The following is a 17,420-nucleotide window of genomic DNA, read 5'->3' as shown; positions in this document are numbered from 1 at the left end:
TTTTATAATTTAAACCTTTCTTCAGTGAGACTGCAGAAATGAGGGAGCCTTAGGTTTTTGGTTTTCTTGAACAAAACATTCATGCATCAGACCATTTCAGCAAAGTTCTTTCATCTACAATACCTCCTCAATGAAAATAAAACTGCTGAAATGCTCCATCTATAGAACATAGTTTAGATACTCCATCTATAACTGACAAGCTGCAAACCAAAGATTTTTCAGAGAATGTGGGAATTTCTGGATTTCTCCATTATGCAGCTTCTGTCACTTGGTGACACAAATGCTTTAGAAATCATAAATCATGGTAGTGTGGAACCATCAGTATAAATGATGTGACAGAGAATGTGAAATTACTTAGTTTGGGGTTAAGAGATAAGACAATCTCTGCTACTCATTTACTTTGTGAAGTTGAGCAATTTGCTGAGTCTGGTCTTGCCTAGAAAAATGTTAGATGGCTTCTGAGCAGTGGCTGCTGGTGGCAGGTGCTGAGCATTTTGCCTTCATATTACCTAAATGTTGCAAAATATTTGAGTACCTGAACTCAGTTATTTAGCATTTATAGAACTAAACATTGGTCATGCTGGTCATGTTCACAGATTCCTTCTGGTGCAGAAAAGCTTGGTAAGTTTTGTAATTGCCCATTTGTACAGAATTTACAGCAGTTTATATCAGTTGAGCACTACTGAAGTGAATCTAAACTCTAAAAATGGTGTACATTGGTATTAATGAGCATTGCTTCCCACTCATGTTCCACCTAATAAAGTGGGCTGATGGACCATGGCTTTAAAGCATTGGGATAGTGAGTGTCTTTTTCAGATTTTTGCTATTCTGTCTGGATGAAACCAACAAGGTATGTACTGCAATAGTTACCCAGAATTTACACTGAAATGTTCTGATTGCTCTGGCATGTGCCAGTTGCCTGGAGACTTGCCCAATTCTCCTGTGTTTGGTTCTAGTCCTGCAGCTGGCTTTGAGACAATGCTTTGTTCTGCTCACGGATGTTTGACGTAAGCCTCTTCTTCCAGGTACCCAGTACCAGTGAAGTTCAATGTAGTGAGCTTTGCTCTCCAGGACTCTTACCTTGCTCTGGAAGTAAGAGCTCTTCACCACTTTCATAACCTCCAACTACTATTAATTTGGTGATTGGGAGAGACTAGGCCTGCATTCTGCAGAGCAACTAAATTTCCTAGTTTGGGCCAAGTTGTTCTGATTGTTTTGGTAAAAATGCCTTAGAATATTTTTAAAGCAGTTATCTCTATCCTGTTACATGAATGCATTTTGCTTATTTATTATAGCTGGATGGTGAACAGCAAATACACCTTCAGCCCTTGAAGGACTGAAGGAAAGTTTTAAACAGTGGTTTAACGTCCCAAGAGAAACTGGTTGTACTAGGTTTTGGCCTGTTGCATGCTGATGTTTTGAAATTATTAAAACTTGTTCCATAAAGAGCAAATCTAGCATTTTGGTCGAAACACAGCTTAGTTTTGAAGCACTGCAGATTGTTGATGATGCAATGAAAACCTCAAGTACAAACACATGAGAAGGAATAAATATGGCAAAAGATATGGGCAAATTGCCAGATTATACACATGTGGGAAAAGGAACAATATCAATAAATGAGTATAATATTCAGCAAAAAAAATCCCATGGGATTTTGAAAAAAATCAAGTGGGATTTTTCTTGCTGAATATTGTAATTATTAATTGAGATTATGATAAATGATGAGAGGGGATTTTTTATCTGTGATACTCAAAGCATATCAAATATCTTCCAGTTATTGTGAATTTTACTCTATGTATGCCCTCCCATGAAAAAGCAGCCCAGAAGAAGCAGTTCTCATGTTTTGCTCTTTTCTAAACCAAATTAAAGCATGTGTTTTCCCTTCTTGGAGTCTAGCAATAATTAACTACTCATTTTCTTTCTATTGTGTACATTCCTACTGACCTTCATGTTAACATGCAGATGCAGCAGTAAATGAAAAGCTGTATTGGCTTTTTCTGTTGTGCCACACAACCCAAAAAGTATGTTTGCTAGTGGAAGGAAATTATTCTCCAGCTTCTGAGAAAGTACTGTGGGATATACACTCTTTCTGTGTGGACAATTTGCAAGAGGTGAGAGCAAAACACAAAGTTCAGGTCAAAGCTTAGGTTGGACTGTGGTCCGAGGTCTCTCTCTCCATCGTGCAGACAGTGTGGGCCTTGCAGGAAAAATGGTGCAGTGTTTAAGGCACTGTCTTGGAAAATAGGACTGTTGTAGTCAGTTCCATATTCCACCACGCTTTTGTCTGGCAGCAGGTAAGTAATTTAGCCTTTGAGCTTCAGTTCCATCTGTAAAATAGCATAAGTAGTGCTCCCCTTCTTTGCAATTGAAGGTAAATACAGAAGTGTGGGGTTTCTTGATGCTCTAGAGAACATTTCTCGTCTGAGACGTTTTCTTCAAGTTTAGGAAAAATGGATCTGAATTTGTGTGAGAATCAGATATTTGGGTTCCAGAAATTTAAAATGTTTTGAAAAATCTTTTCCGAAAGAAAATAACAATGAAATTTCCCAGATCTTCATACTGCTGAAATACTATCTTATGAGAATAGAAATTTTATATTTTGGGAGGCAAACAGAAAACTCATCTGTTTTTCACAATACTAATATTTTTTGGAAGAACTGCAAATATGAGTGAGTTGAAATTCAACCCAGTGTGAATGTTTTGTACAGATGTACAAAAAAAGCAGAAAATTGGTCAGCTTATTTTGGTGGTCCAGCTACCTCAGCAATTTTTTGAGACTCAGCAATTTTCAATATTTTGAGTTGCTATTTCCCTTATTTTCTGTAACAATGGGTCCTCCCTTTTGACCTTGGCATGCCAAAAAAACAACTGTAATCCTTCTAAGCATTACAGGTGCTAAGTGGAGGAGATTGGGACACAGTGAAAGGAGATGAGAAAACTTGAGATACTGCTGGGAACAGTGTTCCTCCTGTAGCCCCAGAGGAGCACTTGGAAATGGAGGGGTGGATATGAAGAGGAGACAGCATTCAGTTGAGTGGGAGCATGAGGAACACAGGACATAAATCCATTGGCATATACAGCCATGTAGGCTCTGCAGCTCACAGAGCAAATTGGGATACCTCTTGACCTCTTTTCTGTTTCCTCCCCAGCAGATTGGAAGTAAACCTTTATAAAGAAAGTTCTTAGGCAAGACAAAGGTTATCAGAGAAGAGAGCATCTGAGGAGGAATTGTATAGCTGTCCTTTGTTCTAGCTTACCTTAAGAGGCCAAACATCAGAGAAGCATTTGTGCTGGAAAGGACCTCATGCTGAAAAGTGTCTTTTAGGCTCCAGGTCGCAGGGAAAGGTGCCTCCTATCAGCTTCTTTCCATAATTCAGAAGAGTGAGTATCAGCAATGCCAGTCAAGGTAGGGGAGGAAGGTGTTCCCTTTGCTTCAGAAATTCCTGTGGGAGGAGTTCTCAGCAAACCCACAAATGGATGGCTTAGATGCAGTGTAGGAATGTATTCTTCCACTCTGAATGAAGAGAAACCACTATGGATATAACCAGAAGTATTTGCTCCCTTATCTATTCTATATGAATTTTCAGGTGTTAGTGGCTGTGGCAGGCCACCTGTAGACTCCTCACATCTACAGATATGAGGAAGGTTGACACAAGAACTGTAACTTGTGCCATTTCTGGATGAGCAGTACCATTAGGAGTCCTCTGAAGCCTGGAAAGCAGCTAATCTTAGTATCTTCCCTGTCTGCTTCTGTCTTCTTCTGGTTCTTACAGTTATCCTGTGAGTGGCTGATGTGGGCTTGCTGGATGTTCCACATAACAAAGAATTTCTTATGGTTCAATCCAAAATCCTATGTCCCACCTAAGAACCTTTGGGACATTTCTATTCCTTGCATGTTCTGTATGTTTTTAACATGGGTTGTGTGATTTTGTGGCCTCTGCTGCCTGCCTGCCTGCCTACCTCTCTGTGCTTCTGGATCAAAGCAACAATGCCAGCAACACCACTAAATGAAGCTGTAAGGAACTGTGAGGATATGAGTGACACATTCCCATACATGAAGTCTGGCAATCCTAGCAATATGTCTCAGAGTTCCTCCTGGTTGCTTTCAGTTGGCAAGCTTTTGGTTCATTGCAAAAACTTGTTATTCCTTATTCCTTATTGCACTTAGCAGTTAAATTTTGTCCCATAGCTACCATTCCAGCTACTCTTTTGCTCTGACATTGCCTCTCAAGTTGTTTAATCAGAAAATTTCATTAGTCTACTTCAATTTTTGTGCCAAACAGTTATGTTAAATTTGTCCTGGGACAGTCTTTTGAGGAATGCTACCAGTAAAATCCATCCAGGCCAATGACTTCCCATTTGTCATTTCGGCTTTTAGCTACTTTCATGCTTGGCTCACAGTTCTTGCAGCTACTAATTGTTTCCCATGTGACATCATTCCAAATGCTTTGCTAAAGTCCAGAGGGAGTATATCCCCTGAATTTTGGTCAGGTTGACAAGCTGGTTACCTGATTAGGTAATACAAGTAATACTTTCACATATTCTACTTTGGGACTTTTCACTGTCCCCACTTTTCTTTATGTCACAGTTTGCTATGATTCTTGTGTACTTTTCTGGAAAGAAGAACAGGTAGACAGATGTTTTCCAAGGAAGTACCTGGACATTCTCATACTCCATCTGTTTGAATGCATTGTGATGCTCGTAAAATTAACCATTCTATTAGAAGTACCTAAACATCAGAGAGTGACCTGCCTCCCCAGTCCAGGCAGGAAGGAGAGATGTTTGCTGCTATCAGTTTATTTCAAAAGCTCAGAAGTTAATAATCATCCTGTCTTTTGTCACTGATTATTGACTCATAAGAACCAGGCTTGGCTAGTAGAAAATTGCTGTAAATAGTACAAGAGCACAAGGATGGATTTATTTAGTCAGAAAAACCATCACTCATCAGACTTGAAGAAGAGGAAAGGCAGTGATCAAGTCCAATTGACAAAATGTGATTAAGTGAAATGTCACATCTGCATTCATTAGCAAAATTATTTACGGGGGTGCAAAAGTGTTCACACCCAGTTCTGGTTTCCACAGGTCTTTGGGTGCCTGTTGCTTAGAAAGGCTCTGACAAGGCAGGCATGCCAATCAGATAATGACAGCTTTGAAGAACATAAAAAGTTTCCCTTTGCTTCAATTCTTTGGAATCACAGAAGAGACACAGATAAAGGTAAAAATATAATTTTTCAATTGTGCCACCAGTTTTAGTTGAGTGATGCTGATGGCACTTTGGGATTCATTTGTGAAGTGTCACATCCTTTGGGAGCTACTTGGATTATGATCTGTATGCCCTGTTGGATCCTAGAAACTCTAAAGATATCATTATTCCATTTCATGCCCCATTTACCATCAGTCACTTTGCCCAGCCTTTTTCAGGAATATTCCTGTGATGGCATGGTCTAGCTAAAATTCTGGTCATCTCTAAGTCTCAGCAAAAGATGTTTTGTTTGTGTTACTTTCTGTCTTCCAAGATAAAATAAGTTGGCATGCAACTTTCTGTTGAAACTACCATGAATCTTCACAACCAAGCTCTAATTCTAGCCCTAAATCTATGGAAAGTTTCTCATCTTCTAGATGATTTTTTCTACCTATGTTTGCAGGCAGACGGTTCCAGTACCAGAAGTGTCCATGTTAAGTGGTCTGCTGGTAGTATAGAAATGCATAACCACAAAACCAGTTTCATTCCAAAGAGACATTTAGGACTGCCTTGCTTGGAACATGGCTCTTAGGGCAAATATCTACAACAGATAGGAGGCTTCAACCACTTAATTCTTTCAAGATGCAGCAATTTTCTCTCCTCTGCAGTTTTTGAGATAAATCAAGGAAAAAAACTGTAGTTCCTACTTACAGTATAACAATCTTCATCACTCTGTCCTGAAATAGATCTAAGCAGGGCTATCAGACCCCAACGATCTGAAAATAACTTCTGGAATTTTCAGGATTGTGTTCTGGGTAAATAGCCTCCTTTGTTTACGAAACACTTATAAAAATGTACCTCTACTGTATACAAGAGGTATGATAATATTTATGTCTGCTTTGCTAATTTTACCTGGATGGACAGAGGAGTCTTACCCTCTGCTCTCTAGTGTTAGTTGATGTGTTGACTATCCTGTTATCATTAAACTTTTCTTCTTGAAACACAGCAGGGGATAGCCCATAAAATCATCTGCATATTCCAAGTATGTATTCTTTATGGACAGCTTCCTATGAATATTTCTCTGTTGAATGCTAGCTGTTATGTTGAAAGTCTTCCTCATCATTCTAATGGCTTTACCATCTTGTATTGTTGTAGAAAACATCACAAGTGATACTTCATATACAATAAGGAATACATACACTTATATTTGCAGATTCTGGGTATCTGGGGAAATATTATGTTTAGTACAATAGTTGCTGTATATTTACTGTTGTAGAAAATGACAGGGAGTTTCTGAAGAGGAATTATGCACAGGAAAGGATATCCTTGCCTCAAACAAAGTGAAAGCACAATATCACAAGTCTTCTCTGAATGTTAGGCATCTGTCCAGTGTTTTTCCACCATTGCATTGATCACAAGAGTCATCAAAAATCTTTGCCAGGATTATGTTAATTCTAATTGAACCCCCAGTCCCAAATCTGAGGTCTTTCCATTGTTTCTTCACAGATGTGTTGTCTCAAGAGCGGTCATATCACAAAATCACAGACTATATACTGGAAATGACACTTGGAGGTCATCTAATCCAATTCCCTGCTCAAAGCAGGGCTAACTCCAGAGTCAGATCAAGGTGCCAAGGATTATTTGGTGTGAAGGTGTCTCAGGATTATGTGCTGCCTTGTAGCTAGTTCCTCAAGCTTAGGTAAGTCAGTTCACAAGATCATTATCTCTGGGAGCACTGCAGAATCAGTGCCTACTTGTCTGAAGTGTAGGTGGAACTATCATCATGTGTGTTGGTGCAAAGCTTGTTAGAATATACCAGGGACTATGGTATTGATATCTGTGGACTTAACATGCCTGCCCTGGAGAAAAAAACATCCTTACAGTGATTCAAGGATTCACCTTTGTCCCTTTTCTGTGCATTACTTAGATGACATAATAAACAAGTGCTAGAGTAAGTCTCCGTTCTCTCTTGAGGGCACCAACACTGGGATCTGCACGCCAGTGCTGGCTTCATCTGTCTTGCCAGGAGGCTCCATTCAGCCTGCAGTGTTTTTAAGGAAGTGGAAAATCATGGTGAAGTCTCAGTCTTTACCTGAGCAGGGCCTCTTCAATGAACCTTCTCGTTCAAAGCAAAGAAAATCTAGAGAGCTCTATTTGCTTTTCCCACTGCAGATGAAGGAATGGGCTCCTAGTGAAAGTATGGCTGGAACAGGCTTTCAAAGAGGTGTTAGGAGAGGGGAAGTGAGGAGCTATTTCTGGGTGAACTGGTCAGCCATGCTCTCTTTTGAAGGCTCACTGACAGAAGGGCTTTGGCTGTGGGACGGCAACCATGCAGTGGGTTGTAGTCACTTCTCTCTGCACCCAGCAAAGCAAGAGCCACAGTCATGTTTGTGCAAGCTCACCAGCAAAGGCTGCTCAGCCCAGCCCAGCCCAGTCCACAACAAGAAGAGAATCATCCCTCCAGTACACCTCAAACAGTCCACACCATCGATTGCTCTTCAGCCTAGTCAGTATTTCTAGCTCTCTAAAGAGGGCTACTAACATTTGGAAAGTCTCTACACACAAGGTCTTTCCAAACACTCCTCTCTCATTTCCCTTGGGCTGGAAATCATTTCAGATGTGCCAGCTGGTGCTCAGCCCCTGGGCTGATTCCAGCACCTGTGCCTAGTTTTATGTCCAAGTGAGCTGGCTGAGCCTGTGGGACATTACAGTGTGGCCTGATGCAGGTGGTGCTTGGAAAGTGCTGCCTGACTTCTGCCAGGAGGAGGAAAGCAACAGTGTCAGAGCTGAGTGGTGGCAAAGCAGTGATTTCCAGTTCCTTCTGATGTTTGTTTCTTGGTGAGTGAGTGACATTTTTAAGAATATTTTTAATGCTTGTGGTAGTAGGAAGAAGTTGCTTTGCATGTTTCTTTTGTCTTGAATTTTAGTATGTCTGCTGCTAAAGATATAGTTACCCTGCACTCCAGAAGAACCCCCAGAACAGGGACTAGTCAGATGGATAATTGCCTACTCCCAAGGCTCTAGATGTAGAGTGAAACTTCTCATTTGGTATTTTCTGGACTGCTTATTTTCCAGTGAAACAAATTTTCTTTTGATATAAAATACGTGGTTCAGTCTCTAGAGAACCCTGTCTTTGTCTTCTTCTTGTGCATTATTCGTATTACTAAATAAAAAAATGAAAAAAAACTCCCAAAACAGAGCAGTAAGCTAAGTTCACAGCTGAAGAATGTAGACTTTCTTCCCAGGAAAAAGTTAATAGGAAACACAAATTGAATTTAGTTCTGTTAAGTAACTAAGAAAATTCTTTTAGAGAACAGTGCTATGTTTTGCTCCTCAAAGGTATTGTATGTAACTAGCATAATTAATTATTCAGTTATTCACAATGAGGAAGAGGTATATTTCATTCACTTTATTTTGCAAAAAGAAAAACAAGGGTCCTCAATCTATCAAGTGCAATATAAATAAGAACTGAGGATTGTTTCTGAGCACTGAAAATGGGGCAGAGATGGGAAGTTGTGGGATAAGGATTGTCTCATGTACAGTGATGGCAACAGTGAAAGAAAGCATAAATGGTTTATTTGCAATCATCATTGTAGCTTTCAGTTAGAGCCTGGTTTATATTCAAAGCTCTTGCCAAACATTTGCTTTTGCAGTTTCAAGATTATTTATCAGCTTGGATTGACAAAATAAGCTTGGGGCCGATGATGTAAGTCAGATGTCTAAATCTGGTTTTGCATAGGGAACAGAGTGGGTTTTCCCAGCCTAATAAGTCAGAACTTGGTCTGTCAAAGGTGTCTCCATGAGGGACTAGAGAATTAATTAATGAAGTCTGACTCTTGTGTGTGGAGGTTGTTTTTGAGAGCAGCACTACTCTGTGGCCATAGAAAATGGGCCAGCATCCTTTCAGTGTCTTTCTTCAGCAGGGTTGCCACTTTCACAGCTGTCTGCTATGGCTCCTTTTCTAGCAGCTTCCACATGAGCAGCTGCCCTCAGGGGATCCTCCCAGCACAACGGGATTGAAGCTCAGGGAGCTAAATGTTGTGCATCCTCTCAGGAGAGAGGAATCCTGAGCTATTAGGAGTTATATTTCTCTGGGTGGGTCTTCATGCATGGAGAGTTGTGCATGAATTCAAAAGCCCAGGCAGAGTTGGCACCTGTTTTCTCATGTGTAAGTACTGGTCTTTCTTCTACTACTTAGTGTTTTATAGGCTGAAGAATTGAAGTAGTCTTGGGTGGTGCTACTTGTACCTTGCAGATGAGGAATTATTGAGGAAGTCAGATGAGCTAAGATACAGGACTCCCAAAACTCCTGCTCTTGAGGAAACCAACTTGCACTGCAGGCAGTTCTGGGCACTGCCTGTAGTCCTCATCTCTGTCCCCTATCCCTGGTGACACCTTAGCTGTCAGCTGTTTGCTTCCTTGCTTCCCCTGATGTCTAGTGCAAGTATGCCAAGTGGCTGTGTGCCTATAAGGAAGCTCTCAGCAGGCTTGTGATGCTCAGAGAACTCAGAGAGGCTCAGAGAGCCCTCAGGACCTGTCTTCAGTGGGTTTTTCTTGCAGATACTTCTGGACACTGACAGTATTTCTTTTACCTCAGTCCCTAGATAACTGGGATGTTAGAAAATACATGCTTCAGCTGAAAAATCTCTTGGCCCTTTTTGTGACCTCTAGGAATGTCATCTAGAAATGCTGGATCCCAGCTTACACTGTAATTCTGAGGTTGTGCAAGCATTTGCACCAAGGCACTGTTGTCCAATTTTTTTGCGTTATAGAGTTTGGACTCGAGTGATTTCTGAAACATTTGACCATCCTCTTAAGGCAAAAGTCATCCTGAAATATACTTCTGGAAGGGGGGTAAGCAAACCTTTTGTGATGACCCTCAGAGTAGTGCATGTACTTTATGAAATTTCATGTACAACCCATCATTTGGTTTACCAGCAGGTCTAGATCTACTGCCAATTATTTCTTTCCCTGTCTGGTATAGAAATGATATATTTAAATGTAGTCATAATTGCTTCTCAGATTTATCCCCTGGGTTGAATGAGCCTCAGTGGGGACGGGATGCTGTTCCCTCTCCTCCTTTACAGTCTGTTCCCTGCTGTGGCCAGTTTACTCTTACAGAGTTTCCTGGGTAGGTAGGGTCAGAGCTCCTCAAAAGAGAAGGTTGCACCTGTACTTCCTGAAGACAATGCTGTGCTCTGCTTGCTGAAGAAGATGGTTCATCATTCTCTGTTGTCGTGTGACAACAACTTCTCTCTGAGCCCTCATGCCTGGGCCTAGATAGACATGCTGATAGTCCTGTTTCTGCTTAGAATCTGCAAGACCCAGAAGTCCTTTGAGCTTGTGTGCCTTGCAGGAAATATAGTTGCATACTGAGTATCTGCTTAAGCAGAATGTCAGAGGCTTGCTGGGCTCGCATGGAGAGAGGATGGCTGTGTGTAAGATCTCATGGTGAGTCAGCTTGCAGCTATATTGGGTTACCTGGTGGGAAGCTTGCTGCCAGGGTGTTTGATGGTCATTTTCTTGGCTGCAGCTTTTCTCTAGGTACATCTGATTGCACCTGCAACCAGCATGGGAGGTCATGGAGCAGAGGGATGCTACAGTACTAGCACAGGCACTGCCCTTGAAGAACATGATGAGAGTGAGGCATGTGCTAAAATAGAGAAATCCAGCAAGTGGTCCTCCTAGGCTAGTGTAAAATGTCTCATCAAGTCAACCCAAACTTTATGTTTTCCCTTCAGACATCGGCCTGTTCCTCAAAGGAATAGACCCACTTCAGAAGGATGGATTCACTGCATGCAAAGAAGAAAAATAAAAGGTCAACAGGCCTGTAGGGAACTTAACTTTATATCTAACTATTTGTTAAACAAATGCTTATTTTAAAAATCCATAAAATGGCATGATAACCTTGTGATGACCTTACTGAGCTGCAGTATGTATGGCTGCTTTGTGACAGGGGGTCTGCAGGCTGCTATCTTATAGCATTAATTTACGTTGGCCTACTTCAGAACAAAAGAAGGCATATTTATTTAATTTTTCAAGGTGAACAAACTAGTGTTACTGAATAGACTGCCCTAGTATTTCCTTTGAAAATAATACATTTTTCTCTTTGTTTGTTATTTCTATTTCTGCCGTGCTAAATAATTGGCCTCGGGCTCCAGTTCCGTAGAGCCCTTCTGTGCTTAGCACCTTCAGTAGCACTTATGCATGTGTTTAAATTTAGAGTTGATAACTTGAGAATTGACTGAACTGCGGCCTCGGTGGTAATGCTTTTAATTGCAGTGTAAATCCAGTCTTCCCAATGGCCAGTAGATGGGGCAAGTGGGCCTCCTTATAGTTATGGTTAAATTTTTGGGGTTTTTTTTTTTTGAATGCAGGGTTAAAATGTAGCCGTCGTTGGCTCTCAGTTCAACAATCTAGTTTGAAGGCTCTTTACCTTTGTACTGTAAGGGTAAACGACGAACTTTGACGTAACTGCAGTATTTTCTTTACAAACATGTGTCGTAAACAATCGTTCTGTTCCTTGAAATTCTGAGATTTAAAATTATGTTCCTTTCTTTACACAGGGATGAAAACAAATCTTTTGAAGGTTTTGTTGTGCAAAGATATGGAAATGTGTGTTCCCTCCCCAAAACTAGCCAATCGTGAGGTGTTTACAGCACTTGTGGGGATGCAAAGGATCCAAGTTTTAGTCCCTGGTAGTCTCCCATGGGCCTGTAGAGTGTACCTGTGGCAAGATCACCTTACTTGCCTTTGGGTAATCAATCCTCTCTTGCTAAAGCTGTTGTCACTTTTACACATTTATTGGTGCACCAGACTTGTACAGACTACATGAGTGGCCATGGTTGCTGGCCACATTTGCTCTCTGCCCACACTTCTTGCTTCCTGTTAATGCTTCATGTTACATACTTATCTAAAGAGAGGGTGATCCTCAAGTCAGTCACTGAATACTGCCTGTTAAAAGGAGTAAGGGCTTTTTCTTGAACACATAGGTACACATAGGAATAGAGAGTTCTCAGTATCCCTTTAGCCACCATCACACTTCTGTTTGTTGTTCATCACATCAGTTCCTTAAGTGTGCTCTGCTTTGTCCCCACTTCTTGGAGCTCAGCTTGGCACTGTGAGTCCTGGAGCAGGCTGTGTTCTTACAGGCAGTGTGATGCAGGTGCAAGAACTGTTTTCTGCATTGCACTGAGGCAAACAACTCCTCAGGTGCAGAGCCCAGGGACAGTGGGGAGCTTCTGTGTCACATAGAGCAAATATGGTTTGCCTGTTTGAGTGTATCCTGCCCTTGTGGAAGCAGCTCCTACTGTTCAGCCTTGAATAAAAGGTAGTGGTATTTCTATTCTGTTTTGTTTTAGAGTGGGGCAAGCTGGCTGAGATAGTTCAGTGGCAGGGGCAGGTGAAGAAACTAATAGTATCTATATACACAAGGTTTAGTATCTATACTAAACTGGCCAGGCAAATACAGCATGTTAAAATAAAAGAAAACAGTTTGGCTAAAGATTAAAAAAACAAACAGTCATCAACCCCTAGATCTTTCTTCTTGAACTTTCAAAAACTGAAATGGAGGAATAGATGTGAGCCCACCTTCTTAGATACACAGGGAGACCCTCAGCTGCTGGGCTTTAGTTTAGCACAGGGATCTCTGTGTGCCACCATCTGTCATTATCTGTTTGTGATATCCAAAACTTCTCTGAGTGGGACAGAGCACAGAGGAATTCCTGTCTGGATTGGCATGACTTTCTCCTCTTTCTTGAAGCTGCTACATGGTTAAATCTAAGATGGGTAATACTGAGTGCAGGGTGGGGGTATAAGGCTTAAGCTGGTGTAAACTGAGAGCAGCTCTTTTGCAGACAATGAAAGTAGCCAAACTCTACAAATGTCTAAACCAGTAAGAGTCTGGCTTATCTTCTCCAAAAATACATTATACAGAATCTAGGCACTGCCTTAACCTATTCCATATTTTGGAGGAGCAATGTGTGTTGCTTCAGCTTCTCTCTCTTTTGCAGCTTCATGATGTCCTCAGACCTCATCTCTAACGCTGCCCCCTATGTGGTGAGCAGCATGATTCAGACAGGACTTCTTGCAGCCAAATTCCTGCAGCCTGCAGCAGTCCTGCTTTCTGTACTTTCCATTCAGTCCTCTGACAGCAAAAATTCCTTTGGCTCCTGCCATATCTACTTTTGCCTTTGAATATTTTTATTGGCTTACTGTGTTTTGAATGAAATGTAAATTCCTCAGTGCTTTTCCAGTCAGTGTTTGCATTTTGTTCATTGTGTATGTCTTGACTGTCCAGCACCCTTTGACTTCCTTGTGGTCTTCCTCTATTTATAATTTTCTTCATATCCTTCCCTGTTCCCAAAGAGATGTTCTCCTCATAAGATAAGCAGTGTTACAAACTCTCAGAGCCTATGCTTCCACCCTGTTTTGGGCCTTCCCTGAAAAGCTGGTCATTTCTCTCTAAACTTTCTGGTTTGTGATATGGAAAGAACTGCTTTAAAAGGAACATATTGCTTCTGGGGTAGGTATAAAACATGGCTCAGACAGCACAGGCTCCTCAGGAACATGGGTTTTGACACAAATACCTCATGAGGCAGCTGGAAGCACCTACAGCATGCAGTATTTTAGAGTAAACCAACTGTTCAGTGACATGCTGGCCTCTGAGGAAAGCTATGCATGCTGTTAGCCAGAGGTATCTCAGGAGGACTGAGAGTCTGTCTGCTGTTTGGCTCCTTGCAGCCAGCAGCTGTTCCACAAGAAGGTGAAACAGGCAATAAATGACTGCATTTTCTTGAAGCAAATCAGAGCTCAAACAAAGGCAGTGGTCCAGCCAAGTATGTTTACTGCTCTGGGAATGCTTTTGTGCTGAAGCAGCATCTTTCACCCCAAATCTCTGAACATTTTGAAAACATTAAGAAGGATAGGATAATGCCTGTGTTTGCAGATGCATTTGAGCTGGTTTTGGATGCTGCTGTCCATATAGCCTACACTGAGTTTGGTACTGCTGTGGCTGCTTGGCCAACCATTTCCTTACACGCAGAGATGGTTTCTGCAGCTGGTGCCAAGCTGATGCTGATGCAGTTGCATTGGTAACAGGGCCTGAGCAGGCTGCTGTGTGGCTAGCTCATGTAGGTACACAGGAGCTGTGGTCACTTGAGTAGAAAAATACATTTGTCTTATTTTTAGGAGGCAAGAAGATCTGTGACCTGGACTGAAGACAAAAGATCAGTCCCAAAGATACATTTCTCTTTTCTACTGCTGCTTTTGAGGGGAGAGAAATGGGAAAAGTGAAATATTGTGTAGATTGTCACTAGTGAGAATAGGTTCAGGCTAGGTTGTGCCATGTCCAACTGCTGAATGAATGTTCAGAAAATGTCTGATACAGGAAAATGTCCAGTGACCCAGCAGGGAGAGAAGTAGTCTCTTCATGTGCATGCATATTTTCCTCATGGACCTCATAGATACATCTTTGGATGCTTCTTTTGAGGCACAGAGCTCACCAGTTAATCTGCAAGGGCACACAGAAGAGGGCTCTGCCTTTGGCCAGCAGGAGGGTGTTAATGCAAGGATTCCATGTTGTTTTTCTAGAAAAGAACATGCTGCCAAATAAATATTACCTGCTTCTGAGTATGTGCCAGAGGTTTGGCAATGAGTTAAGAGCCAACAGAACTGCACAGCCCTGAACTATTTCCTGCAGAGCTCTGGAGGCTGATAGCTCCAGAATGATTGGAGGATGGCTCTTCCTTGCCAGACTATCCCCAGACAACTGGGGTGAGTGGCTCCTCCCTGATGGTCTGGTGGTCCTCTACTCATTTTTCCTTGATATACAAAAGGGGGCAATATGAAAATTCTTGGAATAGACAACCAGTGCCTTCACACATTTTACTGAGAAACTTGCTTGTTCCCTTCTCATTTGCTTAGCTCACTCCTGGTGGTTTGCTGCAGATATTTCCCCCAGATGACTTTGCTCGAACTACAGTGAAACTGAAGGCACTACCCATGTTCTACTCTGAGTCCCTTAACTACAATTGTTTTCAGTCTGTGGAGAGGGTTTTTTCCTCTCTCTTTCATTCTCTCTGCTCCTTGGCTTCCCACAGTGACAGCCATATCTGTTTGATTTGAGAGAAGCTTTGCATGTGCTATGAGTGGCTCCTTCTGCTAACAATTTGTCCTTTGGAGCCTGTTGCTGCACAGTATAAATAAATTTCACTGTTTAGTACTTTCCCATTCTGGTCCTCTGCTGCTGGCAGTGAGTTGACCTACCCTGTTTTGTTTTTCAAATTTATCTTTCTTTGCCCTTCTTATATGAGACAAAATCACAAGATTAAATTAACAGGGATGCATTTTTGATGTATACTTTTCTGTTGTTGTTTTGTGCTGCACTAAAAGTTCTGCATAAAATGGTAATTAAAATGCAGATTACATTCTGGAATAGTATTCAATTTGGGTTTAGGATGAGAAATAAGACTTTATCCCTCTTCAGAAAGTCTAATGGTATGTGCTAATTAGATACCATGGACATATAAAAAGCATTTTTCAGTCATCCTGCCACATAAACTCAGTGTTTTCATAAACAGTCTTCATTTGGCCCATTCCATGCATGTGAGCTGCTAGAATGACCAGGATGTTTAGCACACCAGACCTTGCTTTGCAGGGGTGAATGCAGGTACTGGAAGTTCTCCAAGTGTAGTACTATGCATGCCCCTGCAACCTCCTGCTCAGAATATGGTAAATATTTAGAGTGGCTGAGCCCAATCTGGGCTCTGTGCTGTTTTAACTAGATTGTTCCTGCCTGCTTTAAAGCTGGCTTAGGCATTTATCCACCACACCAGAATCACTGTGGATTACATGTACCCCTAATTGGGTATGATGAAGGCCACAGTCATGTTTTCCATGGTTCCAAGCCTGAAGCTTAGAGCACTTGAGGTTGTTTTTACTGCATGAATGTGACTGCATGTGGATTTTAATACAGAGAAAAACATACGGGGACCAGCTAATGAAGTCAGTAAAGTGGTTACATTTGCCTACTTTCTCGGAAATTATCATAATTCCTGTCTTTCTTGGGATGAATAAAAGAAATCTATCAATCTAGACAATATTATTTTTGTCTATTTTTGTATCTTATTATAGCAAAAATAGGTTTTGAATAATACAAATCAAGTGGTTTTTATTTTCTCTTCCACTGACTTCTAAGCGAAGAAGGACAACACCATGCACAGGGTAAAAAAGGCAAAGAGAAGCTAACCCATTACCATTTGCATTTTACAAACCAGATCTTAAAAAAAAAATACTTGAAGGAGGGGAAATTTGTCACCTTAACATTGCAAATTATGTGAAACCAGTGTGTCCTCCCACTACAGCATATGTTTGTGGTGGGTGGGCGGGGGAGATGCAGGGAAGAGGTGATGGTATAAAAATACCTTGTAAAAACAAATGTTTGGCTAGGGGAGAGAGTTTGTCACTTCAGCTAGACTAGAGGGGGAAACCAGACAGACAGGGGGCGGATGGGGGCGTGGGGGGAGGAACTTAAGTCACTTCAGTGAGGTAAATAACTTGACAGTGTCTCAGAAATAGCAGTCAACTAATTAGCTGGAAAAGATCAGATATTAAACAAGAAGGTAGCCTAGAAAGTTAAGGAGTAAAAGCTATTTAAATGAAAAATTAAGACCTTAGGGGAGTTAAGCATGTGACAAATACCGAGCAGGAGGGTGACAGGTACAAACCCCAAGGTAAAGGGCACAGTCTTGCTGGCAGCCACTCTTCCTGCACTTTGAAGAACAGAGAAGCAGGATTTTTCTCATCTATCTTTCTAATAGGCATGCTAAGACAGATACATACCAGGGGCTCTATATGGTAACATAAATGCAGCTTTGTAATGCACTTCTAGCATGGCTCTCTCCCTCCACAAACCATATGGAACAGTTTGTACACTCCACAGCATCCAGTACCATGCAAATGCGAGCAGATACAAACATGACCACCCACAGTGGCAGCCAGGGTGGAAAATGACACTTGCCTTGTCATGCTCATGGGCAGTTTGTGTGCTGTGCTGGGCAATGACATCCCCACATCGTGGCACCTGGAGGATGCAGGAGCTGGGGGGAGAGAGGACCAGGAGGGACAGCACTCAGTGCCCCTGCGCCGTTCCAGCTGGAAGTAGTAGCTGTCTGAGTCTCCTTCCTATCTGTGATAATTATAGTTTAAATTTGGTTTTAATTGACTTCCCTCAGTGGAC

This window comes from Agelaius phoeniceus, chromosome 4 (assembly GCF_051311805.1).
Source record: "Agelaius phoeniceus isolate bAgePho1 chromosome 4, bAgePho1.hap1, whole genome shotgun sequence".
Classification (NCBI taxonomy): Eukaryota; Metazoa; Chordata; class Aves; order Passeriformes; family Icteridae; genus Agelaius; species Agelaius phoeniceus.
The sequence above is the reverse complement of the archived record's forward strand: the minus strand, read 5'-3'. Positions refer to the sequence as shown.